At 39.5% G+C, this 24,324-nt stretch overlaps 1 protein-coding gene and 1 long non-coding RNA gene across 4 annotated transcripts in view; one reads left to right on the forward strand and one right to left on the reverse strand.

Moving 5' to 3' along the window:
- Positions 1-370: 370 nt before the first annotated feature.
- On the reverse strand, positions 371-2,785 carry LOC117147418. Its single transcript, XR_004459842.1, has 3 exons — positions 2,700-2,785; positions 1,025-1,195; positions 371-456 (listed from the first exon to the last, which is right to left on the reverse strand). It is a non-coding gene; the product is annotated as an uncharacterized LOC117147418 (long non-coding RNA).
- Positions 2,033-24,324, forward strand: part of LOC117147416 — a 105,430-nt gene continuing 83,138 nt past the window's right edge. Inside the window, exons 1-2 of one of the 3 annotated variants that reach the window (XM_033314294.1) lie at positions 2,033-2,492; positions 10,317-10,369. The gene's annotated coding sequence lies outside the window, so the exon portion shown is untranslated. The remainder of the gene's footprint in view (positions 2,493-10,316; positions 10,370-24,324) is intronic. The other 2 variants (XM_033314295.1, XM_033314296.1) reach the window with 2 other exon arrangements.

Genomic DNA, 24,324 nt, shown 5'->3' on the forward strand with positions numbered 1-24,324 from the left:
TAGTTCCTGCATTCCAAATCAAAAAATATATATCTTTTATTATTCTATACTATATACAATCAATTGGCGTAAAAACGATTGCTCTGCCAACACTTGTATTTTCCTAAAAAAAGAAGGGTTTGTTAAATAAATAAAAAGCTATTAAAATAATCCATTTTTGCAAATGTTGCCTAAATCGGACTATTTGCACGCGTTGTTCATTGCGGAATAAAAAGAGAATATCCTTCTTTTTTAGTATTTTGAAATCCTCTAAAGTAATTCCATCGTCTGCAAAACACTAGTTAACATTTCTTTTCTGCCTATTAATTTTATTTTTTTTTACCTTCAAAAATAGTTGTTATGTATAGTATTTATGTTATAGTAGTAGTTATGTGGACACCTCCACTATTGCAGCATTTGATCCTTTAATATTATTATTATTATTATTATCCGGCAAGGATAAGTTCCTGCTGATTCCTTTTTGTAAATAGAACGAAAAAAGAGAGATAAAAGAAAATTGGTTATTGTTTTATAAGCTAAGCTAATGGAATATTTTGGCATTTATATATATATATATATATTCTTTGCAGCAGAGAGTACTTAGAATAGTTTAGGTTTTAAAAATAATACTTATATGATTTACTTATATGATCAAACTGAAATTCAGTTGATATGAAAATCGAAAATTGTCGAATTCAAATTATGTCCATGCTCAAATCCTACAGAAAATTAGCTTTATTTTCTGATAAATCTTATTATTGATCCATAATAATATATTAAGGCATAATATCAAACGTCGAAAACTTTAAACATTCAGCAACTTAAAGTATTGAAATTGAAATTAAAATTTAGTAATAATGGCATTGCTGTTACGCTATTATCAAGTTGTACTGGTTTCCCATGATATCTTACTATTCAATTATTTGTAAAATTAACTTTATATTTGTAAATGAAATGAATTAGAATTGCCACTCGTTTCTCGCAGTGTATCCACACGTGGGCGCGTGTGTGCTGTCCAGGGTAGAGCGTAAATGTTTCCACTTACCGGCGTACTTAATTCTTCGCAGTTATTCAAGGGCACAGAGAACGCTTCACTTTCCTTCTTCTTTGTCGGTGACGTCGCCACGGTGACGTAATTAATGATGCTAGCCGCTGAAATTTTAAAATGAGTTGCACTAGCAGCAGCCCCTTTTCAATTCTACCGTTCACGATGGAGCTGAAATTTTTAATTTGAGTTTAACTGATTTTTTGAATACATACATATGTCGTACTAAGCTCTGTTCTTGAGAAGATAGAATCTATAGTCGAGTTCCCCGATTATCAGATACCCGTTACTCGGCTAGTGGAAATGCGAACGCGAAATTTTACCATTTTTCGGGGATATCGATAGATATTGGGGAATAAAATGAGAAAGTATTTAAAAATTCTTCAAAAGTGTGGGCGTGACAGGAAGGGCGTAACCAAAGTGTTCTTTTTTATACCAATAGAAATTGACAAGCTAGACGATAAAACGAAGAAAAATAACTTTCGAAAGTGCAAGCAGAGCAGTTTTTGGCTGTTTGTGGGCGTTCGAGTGGGCGTGGAGGCATGGCAATCTTTCTCTGCGTCTATGTCTCTAGAACATGTATTGCTTAATCTCCACCTTGTAGCTGTTATATTTCCTGAGATCTCACACGTTCATACGTTCAAATCTTCACGACTTTCGTACCCTGGTTTTGTTTTGATTATCTCAATGATGATGACACACACGCCCAAGTGTATGCAACGCATTTTGTTACACAAATGATTGATTTAATTTTTTGTGTTTCAAAATATTTATTTATATTTATTTATTAAGTGAAGAATCCGTACATAATAACATCACAGGGTAAAAATTGATTTCTTAATTCTTTGTACATGTTTTGTTACAGTGCTTTGTTGCTGTTGCAACCCCTCAGCCGATGTTCCAGTCGAACATGTTGCGTGTCGGCTCGGCTTAGTTCGATTCGGTTCGACGCGACTCGGTTCGATTCGGCTCGAGCGGCCTGCTCTCGAACAGATGTGCGTCGCAGTGTTGTTGCAAACGCCGGTCGCGTAGGTTGTTGCTAGAGTGAAACGTCGAGCGCATCGCCCACCCACATACACATATGTACGTAGTCGAGTGCGCGAAGCAGTCAGTTGTTGCCGCCAATTGAATGGACAGTCGCGGTTAACGAAACACGAAAAGTCGTCTCGACTCGCCTCGCGTCGCGTGGAGTTCACTTGAGTTGAGTGGCGGCGAGTGTGTGTGTTTGCTTTTTTTTTTCAAACGCCGCCAAACACGCGGCTGTTGCGGCTGTCCCGGAGTGCATTACTCACACTTTTTTTTCGGTTACTTGCAAGTGATACCCCTTAAACGAAAACAACAACAAGTCCCCCCCTCACACACCACTTCAACCCCCTTACAAGCAGCGAACGCCAAAAGGTGATTATATTTGGAAAAGCCACGCCGTGGAGTAAATAACGGAGCGGAGAGCGGATCAACACAAAGCGTGGTAAAGAGAGTGGAGAGATAAAGAGTTAAAATAAGTGCATTGAGTGCGAGGGAGAGAGATACAGGGAGCCAGCGAGCGGGAGGGAGACTGCAAGTGCTGCCCGTGTGCGTTTGTGTGTGTGTGTGTGTCTTCATGTACGTATGTGGCTTCTTTCAATGGTGGTCGTGTGTACCCGTTGAACCGGTTCGACACTCATCTTCGACTTACCTGCAAAACAACAGAAGCAGCAATGATAACAACAACAACAACAACAACAGCAGCGACTGCAGCGTGGTTTGTGCTTGGAAAAACATGAAAAACTGAAACTGAAGCAAAATGCAGCATCGCCAGCAGCAGCAGCAGCAGCAACAACAAAACGAGAACAACAACGTGCAGCTGCAGCAATTGTAATGTCAAATGAATCAAACAAACTGCATCATTTGCGTTTCCGAAGTCAGGAAAATAAGGGAAAGGCAAAGAAAAAAGAAAACATACATATTACATATAGATTTAAATATATATATATATGTAGATATGTGTATGTATGTACATATGTACGTAAAGTGCAGTCTGCAGTTTAAAAGCCATTAACCCCCAAAAACTAAAGTAACGAACCATCTGCACGGAGATCGCCGTTTTTCCTGAACTCAATTCACTGATCCCGTTACAAATTGGTGGCTAATATGCAGTATGATCTCAAATTTGCAACCGTTTTTCAAATCGAGTCTGCAAAAATAACGCGTGAGCGCTGTGGGGTTAATACGAGAGCGCTCACTACCTGCGCGCCCTGCCAAGGGTTAAGCACTCAGGCAAGAAGTTTCGCGTGTAATTGACGTTGCCAAAAATTAAGAAAGAAAGAAAAACAAACAAACAAACAAACAAACGCAGAACAAAACAAAACAAACCAGTAATGGAGGAACAAAAGCACGAACAGAAATTAGAAGACAGCGAACAGAAGAGAAACTTAACTTTTTTTCTGTTCTTATTTCAGGTTATATACCCTTGCAGAGGGCATGTTGAATTCTATATATCACTATATCATGATCAGTACTAACCGTGAAGTTGATACGATCATTTCCTCCTGTCCGTTTGTCCCTCCATTTCTATAAAAACAATTCTCAGTTTTATAGCGATCTGCATAAAAGTTTTTCAAATGTTTTCAATTGCAGTTAGTAATTGCATATCTGTATCGGAATGGGATCAGACCGCTATATCATAAAGCTACCATAGACATAATGATTCAACAAAAAATGTACCATTGTTGCTATTGATCATATAAACTTATCTAATTGGTGATCGAAATCGGATGACTGCATCATGTAGCGGTCATAGAAAAAATCAGAAAATTAACTGAATTAGTGAATAAAATATAAATATAAATATATAAATGGTTCTTCATCATGAAGTGCTGCTCGGCCTACAGGTGTTTTGTATTATTACTGCAAGGGTATATAAGCTTCGGCTTCATTTCTTGTTCGTTTTTTGTGTTTTGTCCATGCAGTACAGTTAGTCGCACACCGGTGGTACTGTCAAAGTGTGCGTGTTTCTGCGGGTGCTATTACCTTGGTATTATTGGTAGATAGGTGCGTGTGTGTGTGTGTGAGTTGGTGTTTTTGGCGGAGCACTTTTTGTTTTCATGAATTTATCCTTGGGACGAATAAGAACTGCAGGCGAAGGGAGCGAAAATGTAGCAGGAGGACAGGGAAAACGGGGAAAGCTAAAAACAAACAAAGGGATTAGCACGAAGCAAATCCAGCAAAGATGCGCATATTGCGGAACAGAAAGTCAGACCCCACGAAAAAGTGCCAATAAGAATGGGGAAAAATTGGATATACCCACGCCCAAACATTTTTGATGGCTTATATGCACTAAGGGTCAAATCTAAAACGATTAAAATGTATGCATTCGCTTTGAGGAATGCTACTTCTCCTAGAAATGCTATATATATATATCTATACCATATATACTATACTAGAAATTAAAATGTTACATGTTATTTACGATAAATATAAGATCTGTAGTCAAAATTAAAGTTTACGACCCTGAATTTTATGGGTATTAAATGGTATAATATGATTATGGATTTTATGTTGGGGCGCCTATTTACTACAACCCAAATTAAATATGACAGAAATGGAATTTTCTTATGACGGAAATAGAATTTCCACTTCATCTCTGACAAGACAAAGATTCCTTACTCTTTCCATTGGGTAACATAGAAAAAAAAACAGAATTATAAACTTAATTTTGTCTCAAAAACACTTGCATTAAACAGAAAATAAAAAATTTGGGACTCATACAATATGTACAGTTGCCACAAAAACGATCAAGACCAATTAGAAATGTGTATGTATTTGATTGAAAGCAATTATTAAACAAAATTCACTTAAGTATTGCCTTTTCATTTTCTACACGAAACATTAATCGAAATTGGTCCTAAAGGGAACATGTGAAACATTTATACACAAGCAATATGAACATACATAGATTAGTAGAGTAGTTGACAACCCTGGGAATCTTATAGATAAAATATTGTAAAAAACATTTCGTGATAAATAAGAACCAAAAAGGTTTTTATAAGGACATGAAACATCTGAACATCTCATATCTGTAGTAAATATCTCTTTCAACCTCAGTAAGTGTAATTAAAGATTATCCAAGGAAAGCCTGAATAAGGATTTTAGAAAAATCATAAATAACGTTAAGCGAAAAGGACTTGAAGAGGGATTATTACCTTCAATTCGTTGACGAGAGGAAGTTTTCAGTGCGATTTGCGTCTGGCTTAAGCTGAATTTTGGGCTGCCAGGGGCAAACATGCCTGTGGCAATTTTGTGGTTGGACTGTCAGTCAGTCTGTCAGTCGGCTGCAGAAGCGACGAATTCGAAGTTCATTAAAACTACCTCAACATTTTAAAGTACAATTGGCTTGGGAGAACTGGCAAACTTTTGATAGAGCTCGATTTTTTATCAAGACAATGACCCGGAATGCCGAGTCGGAAATTGTTCAAACCGCGCTCGCTTGTAATTGTCGCCGCATTTTTTCCACCGACGGCACTCGAGAAAGACGTTATCTAAATATTCGTAGACAAGCCAGGGAAAATAACATCAGCAAACGGAAAATATCAAACGAACAGGGTACATTTGAGGTCATTGATTTGAAATTGGAATTGGTCGTAAGTCAACTTGGGAATGGGGAAGTCACCAAACACTGGTGATAAACGATGCATCAGCAGTCTTGTGGCATGTGTAGATGCGAACCAAGGCATTCTACACACATTTCACACATAAGCTACCAATGTTGCGCTGAATATCGAAAACGATTCGACTTTACTGGACTGGAAGCCAAGTCACTGTTCCACTGCACCACCAAGTGCTCCTCCTAAAATGCCGAAGGGTTTCCCAGGGCAATGACAAAGAGTCTGTGAATGGACCATAACTAACGGGCTTCTTTTAAATTATCATTGGAGTCTATCAAACTACTATTGGTATTTTATTATTGTAGTTGTTTCATATTGGGATTCTTCTATACTATACTATATACTATACTTCTATCAGAGGTAGATTTTCTCAATGATTCAAGACTCCTCTACATGAGCAGTTCCTGGTGTGAATATCTATGCACCATCAGATATACGTTCATATAATGCATAATAAAAGATACTTATACACCTTCAGATATTATAAGTTCTCTAATGCGTAAAGTTTGTAAAGATTTGGGTTAGCTTACCAGCACGATATACAATTTAATGTATTTTGTGTAAAATCATCGCAGTTAGTGGGTATATTATAGTCGAGGCATGCGAGGTCTTGCGGTCTCTATATGCGATTAAATATTGAGATTGGGTCAAAATGAGCATACGCTGGCTGAATTTCCCATAAAATTCTTCTAATCAGTGGGTATAGCGTAGTCGAGGCGTCCAGCAAATGCGATCTTTGCAGACCTCTCTCTACATGCTCGAGTTAACGTTGAGTTAGAATTCGAGGTTTTGGTTAGCTGTAGTTAAGACTAACGTGCACCATTACCAACAACAACAAAAGTGGCAACAGCAACGGTCACTTCAACAGCAAAGCAACAACAACAACAACAGGAGCAAGTAGTAGCAACAACAACCAGAGCAACCACTTCATCGAAAACTCGTTTTGACAACAATTATGGCCCAAGCGGAAAGGCAGAGCTCTGTGGAGCTGAAGCTGGAGCTGGCGTTGGAGTTTCAAATAAAGTTGGGGCCCAAGCACAAAGCGAAAAAGTAAAAGAAGAAAAAAGCTGAGGGGAAAAAAAAGAAAGAAGAAAGATGCTGAGAAAACCGAAGTTTAAACCACCAGACAGGCTGCTGCTGTGTTGCAGATGAAGGATTGCCTGTGGTAACTGTGTTACTGTTTGCTTTTGGCATTAAGGAAGTACAGCTTGACCATCTTTTTTCGGCTTCCTGATCGAAACCACGCGATAATGATAGTCTTAAGCCAAACCGAGCCAGCTTCCTCGGTCCACGAATATGTACATATACCTATGTACATTTGTATGTATGTATGTAAATTCCAGAACTTTTGGTCAGCGAAACGGCCTCTTTTCATCTTTGCCAGAAGGGTAAGATAATGTATCTGCAGAATAGCATTTGAAGTGAGAGATGGCATCTGCAAAGCACAAGAGTGCTGTTTCTTCGTGCAGGATGCGTCATCTTGTATGTATGTACGTATGTACATATGCATGTATGTATCTGGTGAGCTTTACACTTATCGGTCGATTGACAAGTTTTTGAAAACGCATGTGAGCAGCATTTTGAACATGAATGAATCACTTCAAATCGAAATAATGCGCGAAACGTGCAGAATGTCTGAAAATGCCCGAAAAATGTGTGAAAAAGCTGTCTCAGAAAAACGGTGGTGTATGTACCAACCTACACTGCACAACAAAACCGAGAGTTTGTTTCGACTTATTTGTGTTTGTCGTCTGGCTAATTGGAAACCAAATTTTACGCCAGCGAAACATCGAGAACAGACCTTTTTTTTAAAGGAGAACAATGCGCTTGAAAAAAATAATGTTGGGCGGGAAAAAGGGTGAAATTTGTCTATGCCAGAAAATTGGCACTGATTGATGATGTATTTAATATTAAAAAAAAAAAATAAATCGTATGAAATGTTTATTTTAAATTTACTCAATAATCACACGCAAAAGTTAAAGCGAACTATTACGTTGTCAAACCAAAAAGAAAAGAAGATAATGTAATGATACTAATATCAGACTTTTGGTTGGCAATTGCTAATTGATTTTGCATAAAACCCTTGGGGATTAAATTTTATCCGCATAAAGTAAATGATGGCCAAACAGCAAAGAACATTTTTAAATTAGCAACGTGCACAATTGGCAGTAAATTGAATAATTCATAGCTTTTATTAAGTATTCTTTACTTTGACCCCAATGCAAAAATGCAGATTGTAGTGTTTGCACTTTAAGGCGGTTGCGATTTAACCAGAATTTGAGCAATTTTCAAACAATGCTTCTATTGTAAATGTATCGTAACATAAATCGACACAAAGACATAAAGAGACGTCTTTTTCACTCCCTCTGTGCATTTGAGTTATCTATGTAGGTAAACTAGTCTATCAGTTCTGAAAATAGTTACATAAATGGCACGGTATGAATAAATATGGAAGGGAAAAACTGCAGTTGAGGCGCAATAAAGGCGATAAGTCGGCTGGAAATAAAGCAAATGCGTACATAAATAGCGATTTATTTATTTATCAATGCATTTCATTCAACGAATGCCGATTGGAATACGGTTTTTTTAAACTGAATTATGGGAAGGGGGTTCCCCAAGTTTGCACGTTTTATGCAATCGCCTTTTCCATTTACCTTGACATAATATGCTTTATTTTCATATTCTCGGCTCAACTATTACGTACATACATACATACATACATACACATTATGTATGTGATTTTTGCATTATTTCGGCTTTATTATCGGACTGTTTTCTGTGGGGGGCTCACTGTTGTGTGTTTTGCTTGTTTTGCGAGTTTATTGTTCTTTAGCGCCTACGCCATTTACCATTTTACCATTTACTTCATCTTCTGCTTCTCTAAACTCATAAATAAGTTTCAGTTTACCCTCTGCGCTCTTCTTTGTGGCGTTCGTTCTTCATCATTGTTTACTCCTTTTATGCCCTCCATTCGCTCTCGAGAGCTCTCTTTCGTCTCTCTCTCTCTCGGCTTCTCATGATCAGCTCCTACGCGGCTGGAGTTCGAAGTTCGATTCGGAGATGACAGGTTCGATTCAGTTGCTCCGAACATGTTCGATGCTAGAGTCGTGCACTTGGAGAAGTCGCGTTTCAGTCTCGAAAGTTATTTTCTTTGTATACTATACTATCAAATAGGACTGGTTTTTCCTATTGTCTAAACTCTACTTTCAACTTGTTTAGTATACCATGATGTTCGATACATATGTGGTTCAGCAACAAACATAAGCAAACATTAGTGAGGGTTACTCCAAGTGTACGCTCATACAAATCGGTTTGATTGCAGTCAACACTCGCAAAAACCGGGGGCAACTTACAAAATTTCATAATAATTAAAATAAAAATTGCGAGATATTAATTTCAATCCAATTGGTTGAAAAAAACGATTATAATAACTTAACTATAGTAATGATAAAACGAAGAAAACTTCTAACTTTGCAATAGAACTTTAGAACAATAATCAGTTGACTAGAACCACGAAACAATGTTGCTTGCACTACGTTTGTAAAAAAGGGTCTTGAACTAACTTTTCCCACACCTCAGTCCGTGTATTTATTATTAATTACGGACTGCAGGTAGCGCGAACTTAATTTACACACACACACACACACACGCAAACGCGCGCGTTATACACACACGCAATGTCGGACACGCACACACAATATGTGCATGTGTGCGTGAATGAATATACGAAAAATCAATTAAAACTTTTAATTGAAAGAAAGATTTAAGTGAAATTAAATTTTTTTCGCCTCTGTTCGTCAGCTGATTTAACTCATCTCTGCCCATCGCTGTCAAATCTCATCATCGGTGCGTTTTTAACTCATCTCAACAAAGTTAAAGTTTTAAGGCTGATGATGGGCTGTATAATAATACCTATGAATACGCGATAAAAACATCCTTTGCATTATTCACACAAGTCACTTTTCTGTAATAGCGTCGTAATCATAACGACTACTCAAATAGTCGTTAAATAAAGGAATGACTAAAATAATTGATGTACTTCTTTTTCTTTTGTGGCGTTCAACATTAATAAGGTAAATGTCTCTATTTTAAGACGAATGTTTAAAGAGAATGTACATACATACATATGCATTGACATTGACATGCGAGTGTAATCATCAACAGGTGGAATGATTTATTATTGCAGCTAATCCGTACTCGAAAAGATCTGATGTTTCGTTTTCATGTGAATATTTGCACCTTTGCTCGTAGTTCATTTTACCGAAAGCAACACCTTACTTTTCATCGTTACTCGCTTGCAACTAATTGAATGCAAGTGCTGTGCAAAAAAAAAAAAAAAAAAAACAAAAAAAAACCCAAATACTTAGTGTTCTAATTAGGGCTTGGCACTCGCTACATTACCGAAAGAAGTCCCCTCAACAACTGTGAGTGCTTTCATGAATTCACTGCGGAAAACGAGGATGTGCCTTTTGGAGTTCGAATGCGCGCTGAAAAGCTGCTTTCCACCTGCTACCTGCTACTTGTTGACTGAAAACGGTTAATTGTAGTGGCAGTGTTGCAAAGCACATTATGTTGCATCTTTTGTACATATGTGTAAATATATCCTAAGATTGCTTTATATTAAACATTTCTCGTTCATTTCTTTTCAGACTACCTGTACCATTGTTCAAACGCAGATGATTGGCGTTAAATGAAGAAAAAGGTAAATATATTTCAAATGCAAATTGAAGCACCTATGGTCCTAGGAAATATCGTCACTTAACCTTTCCTTAAGTCATATGTTTTTGGCCTGTTTTATAGGGAATATTATAGTTACATTGGTAAATATTCGTCTCGCATAAACTTTCGAGGATTAGCAAACCCCCACGTGTTTCCAGGTAATAAACGGCGCTAATCCAGCCGGTGTATATATGTATGTATATAGGCCAGAAAACACACATACTTATGTACCACATACATACATGCATATGTGATGTGGCCTTATCAAATGCATGATACCGGCTGCCAAGCAAGGCTTGTAATTTTTAAATTAGAATTACGTGATGTGCCTGCTAAATCGAGATTATTGAACGGTCGGAGAGCTAGGCAAGTGGCTACGAAAATGTTGTTTAGAACCAGGTCGAGAAGTATGAGACGTTCTGGGCCAGAGCAACAGCTTTCCAGCCACGAAAACATTGGATGGAGGATGCGGATCAAGTCGTGGGACTTTTCGTTCTTCAGAGCCAAAATGTTGCTCTAGACATTGGACCACGTTTTCCTGACAAAAAAAAAAAGAAAAACTGAGAAACTAAAACGGAAATGAGTGAGGCGGAGTACGGGGGTGTTGGGCTTAGGTGTGCTTTCTCAAGGGGATGTGGTTGGCATGGGTGAAGGTAACCCTAAAATTAAATAGAGATGAAAAATTACAATATATGCTCAAAGGGGAAAGGCCATGGGTTGAGAAATAATCAACTGCGGTGAACAGATGTCAAGGTGGGGCACAGATGGCAGGGCTTAAATACTGCTTACTTTCTACTCTTAGCCTTACTTTTACCCCAATGAACATGCACACACATTGGGAAAATGGGGAAAAATGTGGAATGTGTCCTACAAGTTGGTTTTATGCGCTTCGAAAATTGTTCGAGTGAACATATAAATGCGTTCAATATAACAGTGTGTAAATGTGCATAATAATTTCCCACGATTCTATTTCGAATATGTTTCTCAACCATAGAGTTTAGAACTAAATGTATGTAATATATGGAGAATTGAGAAAGTGAAAGTGAAAGCAGCAGGAACATATTATCCACGCGCACTGAAAGTACATTTCACGATTGAATTGTATGGACGTTCTGGGGTTGCAGACGAAACACTCCCCCCCTCCTCCTTCCCACAGAATGCAGCACACTGAGCCCTCGATATGAGGGAAACATGGACCAAAATTCGTCGTCGTCAAGATGTCTCAGTGAGTGTTAGGGTGAGTGGCCTTTCGGGGGTGGATGGCTGCACATTCCACAATGTTGTACACAAATAAATATATATATGGCATATGGTATATATGTATATGCCATGCAAACCGCGCCAGGAGATTGGAAATTAATGAAATTTTATATAAAAGTCCACACCAAATTGAAGTATGAATGAGCGGCATGAAAACCCCAAAACCACCCACTTTCCACTTGCCACCCAGCACCCAATCTATATGCTATATATGTGGGCCATTACAAAAAGGAGCCGTAGCCAGATGAAAGCGGAACTCCATTACCTCCGGAGCTGGGTGGATGGCTAGCTGTGGAGCTGTGGAGCAGGGTAGCTGGGAAAATTGTTGCCGGGGCTAATGCGAAATTTGTATGCAGTCCAAACAACGGCAGTCATTTCTTTTGTTTTGCTCCGCCACGCTCTGGCTTTTGTTTTTTTTTTTCTGTATTTGGTATTTTTGTATTTTATTTAGCTTCTTCGCCTTTTTGCTTTTCCAGTTTTGAATTTGATTCTTGTAGGCCTTGGATTTCGTTTTCCTCGCTGAGAAAAATAACAATCAAATGTAATGTTTGCCCGGCCGTTGCGAAGGGGTCCAGGAAATTAGAAATACCCGCTTGTATTGGCATTGACCAGCACTGAAGTTAATACTTTCAGTGCGTAAACTTCATTAACGTTTTATTGACACAATCCAGACACAAGGAAAAAACATAATTAGCAGTACGCAGGCACGTGAAAAAAATACGAAATGCAGGAGCAATTAAACCAGAGGCAATTGGATTTTATACACTGACTTTTGGCAGCGCTCAACTTTTTAGCAGCTCATTAAGAAGTTTGTGTGTTTTTTTTAGGCTTTTAAGCCAAGCTACCAAATGTTTGCTTTGCATATGAACCAAAAACCCAAGTATCATCGATTTAACCTGCTCAGCAGCGATCGAGGTAAATGTTTGCTCGGGGCACGACTCTAAGTATTAAATTCCTTTAAGTCTATTATTAAAAATAACCGCTTGTATCCCACATATGTTTAATGTTGTTTATTGGTTTTTCTTTTTATTTTTTTTCTTTTTTCCTCTTACTTTTGTTCGCTGGTGGCAGAAGACCAAACACAACACTGGTCTGGTGGCGAAATAGAAATATTTGAGTTTTATGAGCACAAAATTATAATAGGCATATGCCGTGCTGGCGAACCCACATCCATTCGCTGGTTTCCTTTTAATTTTGCATCCTTGTTTTGGTAAATGGTACGTTTTTAACGATAGGCGCTTTGTGCTGCCCCTCCAAGAGCACCATTTTGCAGGGGCCGAGTCTCCTGCTATCCAGCCCCTGCAGGTTGAACGAACGAACAGTTGGGGAATCCAAAGATAAATCTCATTATTATGGCTTCCGTTTATTTTCGAACGCAAAACGCATACACGAACTTCAACTTGCCACAGCAACACCATTTCAGCACCAGCATCAGCATCCACATCCTCGTCAGCCTCTTTTCCCCTTTGCCACAACCGAACCGAGTGCCATCGACTTCCACCGGTTTGGATACCCATCTCCGGCGACAAGTTGCCAGATTCCGGTTCGCAAGATTCCTAAGGACTCACTTGCTCACAAAGGGAGACGCGATAGTAGGGACTGGCTTCGAGTGTCCCAAACTGGAGATACCCCCTAATCAGTTACTCACTCGAATATCTGGTTGATTATGGTTTATATTTGGTGTTACTAAAGTTATATCATGCGTTCGGCAAAGAGCAGCATCAAGTGTCGGTCAATTTGCAATGTTTATCCACGGGGTATGTTATATTGCCAATGAAATATTATAATTTAATCAGCTTTGGCAGATTGGTGCTTTTGACCCCACTTGAACAATAATAACATAATAACAATGCATCTAGATACTTTTTAATAACGGAAACCAATGTGGTTACATTTAAATTGTATTTGCACAATTTGTAAGTGCATTTAATCTGCTGCTTTTAAATGGATTTGTTTAAAAAAATTCCATTATTATAGAGCACATACATGTACATAAACATGTTTTTTGCAAATAAGAAATTAGTCAATTAACAAGTTACCATGACTTTCTAATACGAAATCTAATAATAGCGTATTTGTGCAGCAATATTTGCCTATCGAAACATTTTCATTTGCAAACGATTATTGCTAATAAACGTTGGTTTTGCCTAACTAAATAAAATTCAAAATAAATGCGTACAGGAAAAATGTAATACATTTCTAAAGGCTGCCCTTAGGGTCAAGTACTCGTTGTATTTGCGTTTGCTAGCGAATTTGTTTGCTTAAATACAAATGCTGAGCTAAAACTATAATATGCGTGCATTTTTCCATTTACATACCTCTGAAAAGGTATTTGCTTTCTTTTCCTTTATATCTGAAAGATTGATTTCGATATTTGTGGTGGGTTCGTTGCCCACTATGCATAGTTGAATTAACTTTATCAACTCAACTATATGTGGTGTTGTTTTTGGGGGGCTAACCGAAATCAATACATGCGCACATGCTTAAATTCATTTTATTAGCCCAGGTAAATGCAAATCTTTCCGGCCAAATTCCACTGACCGCAAACAGTAATACGCGATGCAGCATCCCAAACGGATTACCAACCATATCACCACCATATCACAACGTGCGTTCGATGACCTTTTTGGTCGGATTGCCGAGGATGGTGTTTTTGGGTTACCGCAGAAAATGTGTCGCCAGCAAGAAAAACTCCGGGTGCGCTGGCAAATTTCCATGAATTTGGCATTCTATCATCACTTTATCGGTTCGGTTCGGTGGCGAATGAGATTACCCGAGCAGCTTTTAGTTTCTGGCGGGTCAGATGGACCCACTGAGTGTGCTATGCCACCACTCGCTACACTCGCTACACTCGCTCCACTCGCAGCACTCGCTTGAAATCAGGAACACACTAGTGACATTCGCATTTCCATTTACAACTTCCTGTCAATTTTTCTTAGGCACTCGCTCCTTCGAAATATTGTGACAGTTTGCAATAAACGCACGGGATGGGAATCGAATCTCTGCCTGGTTGACTGCCTGCCTGCCTGCCTAGCACCCAAAAGGTTCCTCCTCCAGCAGCAGCACCACTACAACCACCTGCCCTTTTATTTTATGACCATAAAAAGAAAGAGAATGCACCGAACTGGTGTTTGGATAAATTTATACAGCACATTTCATGCGATCAGCACATAAATATTATTATACATCATGCGAAAAAAACACGAATCTTTCTCTCTCTCAATATATATATATATAATCCAGCAGATAATGGGCGAATGTATAGGGAATATATAAATAGCGATGGCGAATTTCTGGTCAAATCAAACAGTTTATTTAAGGTACCAAGTAGAGCCTTCGGTCATAAAAATTCCCTGGCTACAAAAAGCTGAGTACAAAAACCGATTTTACCAAGTGTGTTTGTTTGTCAGCACACAGCCATCACTCTTTCTTTTTCTATTTTTTTATTTTTTTACCAGTCGCTTTGCTTTGTGTCTAATAGTTATAACATTTTTCGCAGCTTGATGCTTATCTTAAGTCGCCTTGGGCCATAATCAACGCTGACATGTCGACTGGATGGGATGGGATGGTATGGGTTGTATGACTGGGCGACTGGATGACTGGGTGACTGGAGGATGCCTGAGGTGTTGTGGGCTTTTGAAGGGGCGCCGAGTGGCGAGTGGCGAGTGGCATATTGAAGGGCATTTGGAATTGGGACCACAAAGCTCCAAATGCGTATTGCATACATAAATTTGAGTCGAGTGTAGTACGTACGTTTTGCTCACGTTTGCTGCACAAAATAAATCTTTGACAGACAACCAGGCGTTTGGATGAGGCTGTTGGACGGGGAACGGAGGATGGAGGATGAAGGCGGGAAGAGCTATGTACGAGCCTTGTAAAGGTTGATATAGGAACCGAATTCAGTCTTTGAGATCTGCCGGCAAACAAAATGTGTACAGCATTCGCCCAGTTTCGCAGGGAGGGGGTCATCATGAAGAGATTGGAGCCATGAATGCTATAAAGAATTTTGCTGCGCCGAACAATATGCTTTTCGACGCGCTTTGCACACAGCAAAGATTCCGATTCGGATTCAAATTCAGATACAGCTTGGCACGATGGAAAACCAGCTGGGTGAAGCTGAAATTTTCATATATGAGTTACCAGTTTGAAAGCTACTTTTGAACTAAACTTTTAGTTCTAATTGGATTGATATTGGACATCAGAATGCTGTAGACTTCGAGAGTCTCGTTGACTCTGATTTAGAACAACTTTTTACTATGTAGAATTTAATTTCGATTCGTTTTTGTTTCCATGAAGAAACTAATCATCGAGAGAAACAATTTCGCAAGTATTAATATGAAGGAATGTTTTTTGTGGCTTCCCCCACTTTGGTTGATTCGTGTGTTTCTCGATTGATTGTTGTTATCATTTATTACTGACTCATTTCCACATTATGGCTTATTAATAGTCGAGCGTCGCAAATGGCAAACAAACTTGTCGTGAAGATCAGGAAAGTGAGGGAGAAATCAAAGTAGAACCAAATCGATATGTATAATTAATGTGTTAATAAATGTGTTATGCATTCGTCGCTGGCTTCTGGATGTCAGGCTTTTAGCCCCACAATCAGCGTAGATGGAGGTGGAAAGCGATTAAGATAAGTATTTTGACGCGCTGCTGGAAAAACATCGCAATGCGCCTCAAATGAGCCGAGCAATGTGTCGCGGCGACCTGCTTTCCGAATCGATAGGCGCAAAAGAAGCAAACTGCCGGGAAATCAGGAGGGCAGGAAAAATGCCATAAAATGTAGCTGAGCCAGAAGAAATACGATAGCATATATAAATTTATTTAAATGAGCGCTACGTGTAATGACTGACGTGGCAGGAGGACTGGCGGATTGGATGGGTCGGAGGGGCTTCCTCGTTGCCTGGTAGCTAATTTACCAATCGATGTCATTGATACTAGTGCCGGGAATTCAGACGGAAAGTGCTCCAAGGGCCCGAAAGCCTTGTATCACCCACCATCGGATTGCTTTAATTAAATTTCGCATTGATATTTGCTTGGCTGTTTGATTGCGGGACGGATTGCTCATACCGGACAGACTGGACGGACTTAACGGACTGAACGGACGGAACGGACAGAACGGACAGCCAAAGTCGATGGGCACGGTGACGGACTTCTTGCCTTTGTTGTTTCCTGTGCATTTCGGCTTTCGACCGCGGTCCGTGGAGCACGACGGCATGCCAGGTGGCCAATAGATGCCATGTTGAAGAAGGGGAAGACGGAGGAGGACATGGTGGTGATGGAGGCACCGGGAAATGGCTGCAAGCACGTGCACCAGAGAAGAATTCTTGATTCTACACGAATAAAAACAAACAGCACGTTATCGTTTCGGTATTTGATGTACGCAGGTCAAATGTGTATTTGAGTGGGTAATATCAAAACGATATGCGTTTGGATTCCCGTTGAATTGGAAACTTTGTTTTCAATAAATTTATTAACTTTTTTTTAGGATATATTGTTGGTGTTGGTTAGAAACTGCACTCTTTCAAAAATTGATATGAGTTTCACTTGGTATGGAAATTAAAAACTGTTGAATTCAAATTATGTTTATTTTTAAATTAAGTTGTAGATTTATTCAACTATTATAATATTATGACATAATATCAGAAGTTAGTTTTTCCCCACATGCTATTATCAAGATAACTAGTCTGGTAACTGTAACTGTCTGGTAAAATGTAATTTATATTTTTATGTATAAAATAAACTTGCCACTCGTTTCTCACAGTGTATCTGACTGGCTTCACACGTGGGCGCATGTGTGCTGTCCACGGTTGGGCGTACTTAATTCTTCGCAGTTATTCAAGGGCACAGAGAACGCTTCACTTTCCTTCTTCTTCGTCGGTGACGTCGCCACGGTGACGTAATTAATGATGCCGCTGAAATTTTAAAATGAGTTGCACTAGCAGCAGCCCCTTTTCAATTTGTTCGGCGATCAGAGGTCTTAAAGTCACACTACTGCCAACTGGCTGATGAATTGATTCAGTTTCTACCGTTCACGATGGAGCTGAAATTGTTATTTTGTGTTTAACTGATTTTTCGACTAAATATGTTGTACTTAACTCTTTTCTTGATAATGTTATTCAAGCCTGATATTTTAGTAATAAAAAAGTTGGGGGTTTCGTTCAAATTAAGTATTCTTGGACGTCAGTCACGATTTTGAACATCACGTTTATGTGTAGCCTCTCGAAATACTTATGCAAATAATTATTTTAACCTTTAACTACTTCGATTCACGAGAAGCGCGCATTTTGATGTAAGATCGAGCTAAGTTTGATGAATAGTCGTATTTCTTGGTAATAAACTTGAGATCTTTTGATTTAATATGCTTTTGATGTAATTAAAGAAATAATTTCGAACTAAAGAGAACACATTCTTTTAGAATATTGAAAATTATAAGCCTAGCCTACAAATATTTAAATTACGATTAATGCGATTGAATTTATTGTTAACATCCTTATTTTTATCTCTTTCCAAGTGAGATTGATATATCAACAGTTGAGAAAATAGTCTTTGTACTTTTCCGCATTCCGGAAAGTAAGAAGTACATACATACATACAAGAAAGAGTGGTGACTATAAATAGGCTCCAATAGTACTTGATATAATTATCCCCCGAAATGTATTCATCGTGATCTATGTTCTATTCCGGCTGGCTTAGTACCCAATCCGAATGTAAACAGTACGAGTACGAGTAGACCATTGATATCCCCACCCACTTTCTGGTCACATATTCCCTTGTGTTTTCCGTTCCGTTTGCTTACTATTGGAGGCCAATTAAAATTCCTATTCCATCTTGTACACAACATCTTCGGCGATCTGAGGGCTCACAGCTCACAGCTAAGAGTTTGCAGCTCCACAGAAAGGGAATAATTTATGCATTTCTCGTATATATGTATGCACATGTATACACTTTCCCTGCGCTGGCTTTATTATCGCTCCGATTGTTATTTTTCGTTGGCTCCGCAACGCGCCACTCACAAAAAAAAAAAACAAGAGAAAATGCTATAGTCGAGTTCCCCGACTATCAGATACCCCTTACTAAGCGAGTGGAAGTGAGAACACGAAATTTCATCATATCGATGTATATTTTAGAATAATATATATAAAAAAGTTACAAAACGAATAAAAATATGAAAACCTTTTTGAAAAGTGAGCGCGTGGGCGGCTTGGGGGCGTGGCAAAATGGGTCAACAAACTTGCGCTGCATGTATGTATGTCTCTAGAATCTATATGCTTAATATCATATATATCATTATATCCTCATCAAGAATATATATACTTTATATGCTCGGAAAGCATTCCTTCTACCTGTAACATACTTTGCAACGAGTCTAGTATACCCTTTTGCTCAACGAGTAAGGAGTATAAAATTTGTACTTTTGCTTGGCATTCTGACTCAACGTTGCATTGTTTACGGCGTGTTCCGCTTCTTGGTGGCACCACTCGACTCCACTCCGCCACTCCACACCAGCACTCCACTCCACTCCACTGCCCTCCACTTGATGGTGGGTCAAATGAAGTGAACGGGTGCCGCTGTGCCGAAGGAATTGCTGGCGGGGATCGGGGGAATCGCTGGGGAATAGGCGGCTCTGGCACAATTGTGCTCATAATTGTTTATCTAAATTGACTGCAGACCTCACTTTAAGATGTACGAGTTTGTGAACGGATGTATGTAGAGGTACAGTGCGCATGCAACTCGATACATGTAAATAAATACACACACACACACACACTCACACTGATACACAGAACAAACACACACCCATATTGACGTGGGCCGCGCAACAAAAGTACGGAACGGGCGCACATATCGATGCCCCACTGTGACCTATAGGAGTCATCGCCCTGGGGAGTGTGAACAATGGAATTTAAAAGGTTGGATTCAGGAAACTTGGCTTTAATTGTGCTTAATTTTGAATAATTGATCGTAATGTGTAAAGTATAGTTCAATTATTTCAATAACGATTAACTTGCTGCATTATGCATGCCGATTCGATTTAACAAAAGCGACACCATTTTATTATTTATTTCTGTGCAAATAAAGGCAATCAAAGTAAAAGAAACTAAGAGTTTTTTGCTCAATAAAAAAAACGTTGTTAATTGCAATATATATTTTTAGCATGTTAGTATACTTAGTATGTGTGTATATGTAAATATATATGCATATCGTGGCATAATTTATTCATTATCTGTCTGGAGGCGCTGGCTGGGAACAATGCTCATTAATTACGTATGTATGTAAGTCAAAGTTTTGCTAAAAATTACCAAAGTAAATAGCCTGCATTTTGACTGCTGCTCTTTTGTTTGAACTTCCGCCATCTCAGCTATTGTTTGCATTGTTAGTGGGAGAGGGGAAATGGGTGGTCCGTGGTCAAAGATACTTTAAGAACTCTAAAAATTAAATCAAAACAATAATAATAGAAAGGCGATTAAGCACTCGCTGCTGCAAACTGAAAATCAAAAAAGGATAAACACTTTTGCAACACTTAAAGAAAAAAAATACAGTTCGATAATATTTGAAAATTGTTTAATTGATTGTTTTCTTCTCTGAGTGCTAGTGATTTGCATGGGATTAAGAGTAAAGATACATGGCAACTTGAATATATGTATCTTGTATCTGAAAAGGAGTTCCTTGCTCTCTATGATGCAGTTGTTGCAACCATTTGGCATGTGGACAAACAATTTGCTTTGCCCAAATTCGCCAGGGGGGGAGGGGGTTGGGGTTCTAGGCTCTATTTTGAATCCACGTATTTAAGAATTCGTGAAATTAATAGCTTCATGAGCACTCGGATAAATCGAGAAGAGTGCACAAACATCAGGGCACAACTCGCACCACCGAGGGGTACGATGGGGGTATGCTGAGCATTTTCCACATTTCTTCCTTTGGCTCCGGCCAATGTATTTTCATTTTCATTTTCATTTGCATTTGGCTCTCTTGTTTTTAGCTTTTTGCGCCCCTTTTACTTTTTGCATTTCGTTTCGTTTCGTTCCGTTCTGTTCTGCTCCTCAACTGCTGCTGTTGTTGTCATCCGTCGTTCGTTTGGTGCGAGTGAAATGCAAAGCAAACAACAATTTGTAATTTCCGTTGTTTCCCAGGCCGACTAGCCACCCATCCAGCCATCCAACTATCTAAAGCTCGACCAGATGAGGCTGGTGTTCCGGGGGGCATAGCGCCCAGGATAAAGGATGGAGCAACAAGGGTCAGATGATGAGGGGCGCTAGCTGCTGGCCGGGATGGGCGTGTTTGTGGGTGGGGGCGTTGGAAACTATTCTACGCTCTTTTAGGTGCAATTTTCTGCTTAAACTGGATGAAAAAAAGGAAATCTCCGCACTGCTTTGCTGTGCGCTAGCAGGGATGGGCAAGTCTTGCCATTCCAACCCACCATCGCCATCGCCATCACCATTGCCGTGGTCGTAACACGTCCGAGAGGCGGCATATCGGTCCAAGTTTAGGCCAAAGTTATTTGGAATGCATTTTCGGTGATTGGAGAAGCATTGCCCGCAACTCGAGTGCAAGCTGAAAAAATGCCAAGCGACTAGGGAAAATTTGACCCGGAACTCGGAACCCGAAACTTGAAACTTGAAACCTGAAACCCGGAATTCGTAGCTCGGAACCCGCAACCTCTGTTTGCATTCCATTTTTGTGTGCGAGAAGATGTGTCTTTCTGCCACAAACTGTGGAATTCTTCGCCTTGTTTAGTGTGTGAGCCAATTCATAATTACCAATCGTTGCCAGCAAGGCATTTCGCTGAAATGAAATGTTTATTAAGTCGGCAGGTATGGCACGATTTCAAGGAAAAGGTAGAATTTGACCCAGAAATGCAATTGAAAATACCAATTAAAATGAGAACGTAAATATTGAAGCACAGAATGCATCGGAATAACAATTAGCACAAGGATCCAGCCACTTAAGTCAAATTAGTAAGACAAACAAGTCGAGATGCCAGAATACTTGCTACAGCTAAGCTCTTGACTCCAGAATGGCCATTAATGTCCGATCAAACAAGATGCAGGAAGATGCAGCAGCAAGATGTGTGGCAGATAAATTAATAAAAATAATTAGGAAGGGAAGGAAGGGCGGGCGGGAAGGGGGTGTGGCATGGCCATGTTTGCTTGTTTGCCAATGCTTTTAGGCCATGTATTTGCAGTTTGATTTCGGCAGAAAGGGCGCTTTCAACTGCTGTCCTATTTGCATTTGCTCAATCAAACAGAGAAGTATTTTTTCTTTTGCACAATGATTACACTTTCTTATCAGGTCCGTGAAGTGCAACAGTATTGGAAAAGAATAAATATTTAGCCATCTTGCATTGACGCATAAGATTGCATTTTTTGTAGTAATAAAAAGGGGGAGTGCCACTGACACGTTGAATAAATGAAGGTGTGAACATTCCAGACTTTCCTCTGCAATTCTTGAAGTTTTTGAAGCCATATTTAGATGAGGGTATTTGGTTTTTAGTTAATTGTTTAATAAAAACCAATTGAATGCGTGATTCAGATTGGATAACGTAGTCTGACAATACTATTCCATACTTTCAATACTATTTCTATAATATTTCTTTACTCGTACGTGAACCTTTTTGAACTTGTATCTGGGTAATCGTACATAGTGCGTATGTATCTGTATCTGTATATCTGTAACTTTCCGTGCACACCCGTGTTTGTGGTAATGTTTAAGCTTGTGTGCTGTGTTGTGTTGGTAAATCGTTTGCGTACGTGTGGCTAATGTGTGCGTGTGTAGGGAACAACTGAGCCGGCACTAAAAGCCAAACAAAACATGAAAACTGTTCAAAGATACCGACTATTTGTAGCTGCATTTGTATCGGAATCTATATTGGGAGCTCCAGATATGTGCAGTTCTTCGTCCACTTCTTCGCTTACCCCTTCTCCGATGTAAGGCCACGCAACTTCCACAGCCGCATCCCGATACCCACTGTACTCCAGTACGCCACCCAATCAGGCAACCACCCAACTGCTCCATTCTGCTCACTTGGCCGTCGTTGTCGTTATCGCTGTCTGAGCACAGTGAGCACACAATGTAAAACGCAAATATTAACACGGCTAACCGATATGCCGTCTATACAGATACAGATACAGATGTAGATACGGATACAGATACAGACCCAAAGGCGAAACTGGAGGCAAAAGTTGTGGCAGAGGTGAGGGGGCAAAGACGAGGGCACGCACAAATAATCGGATACGCCACGGCAGAAAGAGACTCGTTATAACCGTTCTCGTTCTGAATTCTAGAATCCGTGTTTAAAGATTCCAAGCTTAACAGATGTGAAAAAGCCTCGTACAGAAATTGAGGAACTCAGAACTGGATTATGTTCATTAAGTTCAAGGGACAACACTTCTATCGACGACATTTAGGCATAACTATCACCTATTATGCAATGCGATAGTAAGTAATTATAAAGAGAAGTCCTTTTACAATGCTATGCAACACTATGCTATAATACATTGGGCACAAGAGCAATTTACATACATGTTTCGATTTAATCTATAAATATTGTATTTAGAAACTAATGTATTACCTGATTAAAGAAAGGTAGTAAGGTAGTAAGTTGCTTGCCTTGTTCGCGATTCGAATTAGTTAGTCATTACGATAGCATTACAATTTCTTTTCAATTTCATAGAAGCGAGGGTAAGTTTTGTGCAAGTGTAGGGTGAAATGCTGTCGTTGCCTGGGAACGGCTAGTTGCATGTTTGATAGCCACACAATTTGATTTAGTGCTACTCGAGCGGACACAGTGGGCCAGCCTTCTTCCATTTCTCCAACCTCATCTGCTCTGCTCCGTGTGCCCCGTTTGGCCCATCTGCCCCAACTGCCCCGACTGCCGCTTTCCAGTAGGAGGAGGTGGTCCAATGGTCGAGTTGAGCAATGAGAGGAAGAGCCTGCAGCAGACATGTGCATAAATAATTATTAAAGGCAAAATGCTGGCACGAGAATGCGAAATGAAACCGCAAAAAAAATACGCAGAGCAAGCAGAAATGCACATAGAGGAGGAGGAGGAGGAGGAGGAGGAGGAGGCTGAGGTGTGGGGGATGCTGGCTTGTGAAAGTTTGTACATTCATAGGGGTGACTAAATGCTGCCTTAAAACGCCCGGTAATTGGATGCGTCTTGTTTTTAAATCGATACCTTGAAATGTGGTTAAATGAAATGCCTAATATTCGTGTATGCACGCATGAAACTTCAGCTTCATAATTAAGGATATGCCGCATTAAACCATTCACTAATTAAAATTTAGCCAACTTCCCATATGCAATAGTTGCATTTGCAACCGCATTGCAACAACTTGTGCAGCAGGGAAAACAGCAGATCGAAAATGGATCTGGTAGCTCGAGTTGGCTTATTCGAGCCCTGTGTGTGTGCATGTGTTAAGATGTGGGAATTAGTAAAATATATAAACTAATTAAACAAGATTCTGCCCTTGCACATTGCAATGGTCTTGTTTCCCTTGCTCTGCTTGCAATTCATGGTGCTTATTCAAAAGTAAGTCAGTGTTCGAGTGGATTTGAGATACGAGCTACGAGCTACAAGCTACAAGCTACAAGCTGCGAGTTAGGAGTTACGACTAGGAGACCAGAGACCATTGATGGGCCCTAAGTGCTGTTTGGGACCTTTGTGGCAGTTTTGCA

The sequence above is a fragment of the Drosophila mauritiana genome, chromosome X, assembly GCF_004382145.1.
Source record: "Drosophila mauritiana strain mau12 chromosome X, ASM438214v1, whole genome shotgun sequence".
NCBI lineage: Eukaryota > Metazoa > Arthropoda > Insecta > Diptera > Drosophilidae > Drosophila > Drosophila mauritiana.